This window comes from Battus philenor, unplaced genomic scaffold, assembly GCF_028537555.1.
Source record: "Battus philenor isolate CCGP_79_NKW_IND1 unplaced genomic scaffold, ilBatPhil1.0.hap1 SCAF_34, whole genome shotgun sequence".
Classification (NCBI taxonomy): Eukaryota; Metazoa; Arthropoda; class Insecta; order Lepidoptera; family Papilionidae; genus Battus; species Battus philenor.
This window is the reverse complement of record NW_027181698.1, coordinates 43,843-46,965: the sequence shown is the minus strand read 5'-3', so window position 1 is coordinate 46,965 and position 3,123 is coordinate 43,843. Positions and strand designations below refer to the sequence as shown.

General features: G+C 50.1%; 2 non-coding genes across 2 annotated transcripts; both read right to left on the bottom strand.

The window, feature by feature from the left end:
- Positions 1 to 157, bottom strand: LOC137927586 (5.8S ribosomal RNA). Its single transcript, XR_011107776.1, has one exon. It is a non-coding gene; the product is annotated as a 5.8S ribosomal RNA (ribosomal RNA).
- Positions 158 to 981: 824 nt separating this feature from the next.
- Positions 982 to 2,884, bottom strand: LOC137927596 (small subunit ribosomal RNA). The gene has a single exon (XR_011107785.1). It is a non-coding gene; the product is annotated as a small subunit ribosomal RNA (ribosomal RNA).
- Between the last annotated feature and the right edge of the window lie 239 nt (positions 2,885 to 3,123).

The following is a 3,123-nucleotide window of genomic DNA, read 5'->3' as shown; positions in this document are numbered from 1 at the left end:
CGGCCCTCAGACAGGAGTGGTCCTGGATATTTCTCCACGGACCGCAATGTGCGTTCGAAATGTCGATGTTCAAATGTGTCCTGCAGTTCACACTATGACGCGCAGTTAACTGCGTTCTTCATCGACCCGCGAGCCAAGTGATCCACCGTCCAGGGTAATGGTTTTTTCTTAATGTTGTTATTACTTACGGTAGCGGCCTACGGCTCTCGCCGACGGCCACTTGATTGTCCGTTTTTATGTATTAACGTCGAAAGTTGGTCGAATTCATGTGCGCCGAGGCGTTCATAAAGAAACGGCACCGAAAAAGCTTAACGCCCCGACGCGAATCCTTTAGAATGATGAACGACGACGACCCGCGCACCCCCCAACGAGCTGGCGTGACGCACGACATTGTCATCTTTCTAACCGCTTAAATATCGTTTTGTATAGCGCCAACCGACAAAAAAGGGCCTGAGCTAGGCAGTGGGGATTTTCACCGCTTCGAACGCTCCGTTTGGTATGCCCCGGTCGGCGCTCGTCTCTCGGCGTTTTTCCGCCACCCGGCCGCGTCGACGGCGGCGGAGGCAGCGGCGGCGGTAGCACTTTCGACGAATGCCACCACCGCCACCGGCCACCGCCACGGCGCCGTCGCCGCTGCGCCGTTAGGCGTAATAGACGCTAGAGACAATTATTTCACATTTTATTTTTTATTTTTTATACATATATACAAACACGCACACACACACGGACGCACACGCGCGCGCGCTCGTCCGCATTAGATACGAACAGCAGCGCGCGCGTACGTACATATATATGTATATATGTCGTATATATATATATATATCATTATGGATGTATTACATATATATATGTGTAAACACGGTATGTACGAAGTCGTCGTCGTCGTCGTCGTCGTCGTCGTCGTCGCAACAGCAACAACAGCAACAGCGGCGCAACAACGTTCGTGAACATATCACGCGTCTCGCACACATACACACACGTTAATGATCCTTCCGCAGGTTCCCCTACGGAAACCTTGTTACGACTTTTACTTCCTCTAAATGATCAAGTTTGGTCAACTTCCCAGCAACGCCGACGGCCGTGAAGCCACCGCGTGTCGGTCCGAAGACCTCACTAAATCATTCAATCGGTAGTAGCGACGGGCGGTGTGTACAAAGGGCAGGGACGTAACAACGCGAGCTTATGACTCGCGCTTACTAGGAATTCCTCGTTTATGGGGGATAATTGCAAACCCCAATCCCCAGCACGAAGGAGTTTCAACGGGTTGCCCGGGCCTCTAGGCCAGGGAGAACATGCTGATTCCTTCAGTGTAGCGCGCGTGCGGCCCAGGACATCTAAGGGCATCACAGACCTGTTATTGCTCAATCTCGTGCGGCTCGAAGCCGCCGGTCCCTCTAAGAAGAATTTTAATACGTCGCCAGTGAGTTGCGCCACCGGAGCGGCGCACACCTAAATGACGACGCCTATTTAGCAGGCTAGAGTCTCGTTCGTTACCGGAATTAACCAGACAAATCGCTCCACCAACTAAGAACGGCCATGCACCACCACCCACCGAATCAAGAAAGAGCTGTTAATCTGTCAATCCTTCCGGTGTCCGGGCCTGGTGAGATTTCCCGTGTTGAGTCAAATTAAGCCGCAGGCTCCACTCCTGGTGGTGCCCTTCCGTCAATTCCTTTAAGTTTCAGCTTTGCAACCATACTCCCCCCGGAGTCCAAAATCTTTGGTTTCCCGGAAGCTGCCCGCCGAGCCATCGTAGTAACGTCGGCGGATCGCTAGATGACATATTTACGGTTAGAACTAAGGCGGTATCTAATCGCCTTCGAACCTCTAACTTTCGTTCTTGATTGATGAAAACACCTTTGGCAAATGCTTTCGCTGATGTTCGTCTTGCGACGATCCAAGAATTTCACCTCTAACGTCGCAATACGAATGCCCCCAGTTATCCCTATTAATCATTACCTCGGAGTTCTGAAAACCAACAAAATAGAACCGAGATCATATTCTATTATTCCATGCACGAAATATTCAAGCAGCATTTTGAGCCCGCTTTGAGCACTCTAATTTGTTCAAAGTAAAATTGTCGGCCCATCTCGACACTCACCGAAGAGCACCGCGATAGGATTTTGATATTGAACCGCCGTTTTACCGACGGCTCACCGACGATATGCTCCGCAGACGTGTCAGTATCACCGCGGATGCGGTGCACCGACAGCGCGGCGCACAAATGCAACTACGAGCTTTTTAACCGCAACAATTTTAGTATACGCTATTGGAGCTGGAGTTACCGCGGCTGCTGGCACCAGACTTGCCCTCCAATTGTTCCTCGTTAAAATATTTAAAGTGTACTCATTCCGATTACGAGGCCTCGTAAGAGTCCCGTATCGTTATTTTTCGTCACTACCTCCCCGTGCCGGGAGTGGGTAATTTGCGCGCCTGCTGCCTTCCTTGGATGTGGTAGCCGTTTCTCAGGCTCCCTCTCCGGAATCGAACCCTGATTCCCCGTTACCCGTGACAACCATGGTAGTCGCAGAAACTACCATCGAAAGTTGATAAGGCAGACATTTGAAAGATGCGTCGCCGGTGCTGGACCATGCGATCGGCAAAAGTTATCCAGATTCATCAAAATTAACGACTTCGGACGCGAGGCCCTCCGTCGATTGGTTTTGATCTAATAAAAGCACTCATCCCATCACTGGTCAGAGTTCTGATTGCATGTATTAGCTCTAGAATTACCACAGTTATCCAAGTAACCGAGGTAAGATCTAAGGAACCAAAACTGATATATTGAGCCATTCGCGGTATCGCCTTAATACGGCTTGCACTGAGACATGCATGGCTTAATCTTTGAGACAAGCATATAACTACTGGCAGGATCAACCAGGGAGCTAGCTAGAGCTAACACACACCAACACCGCACATACGAGAGATATGAGGGTGATGATGATATGATAGACGTGACAAGCGACGCGTCGGACGTTCGAAACGCCGTGACGCGCCGGTGCCTAGGTAGCTTTTTGCGTGCGCGCGTGTGCGTATTTATTACAATACACACACAACACCACACCACAAAAACAAAATGAATTCGTTTTTCTATCTGTTCACGGAGGAAAATGTATATCTCAA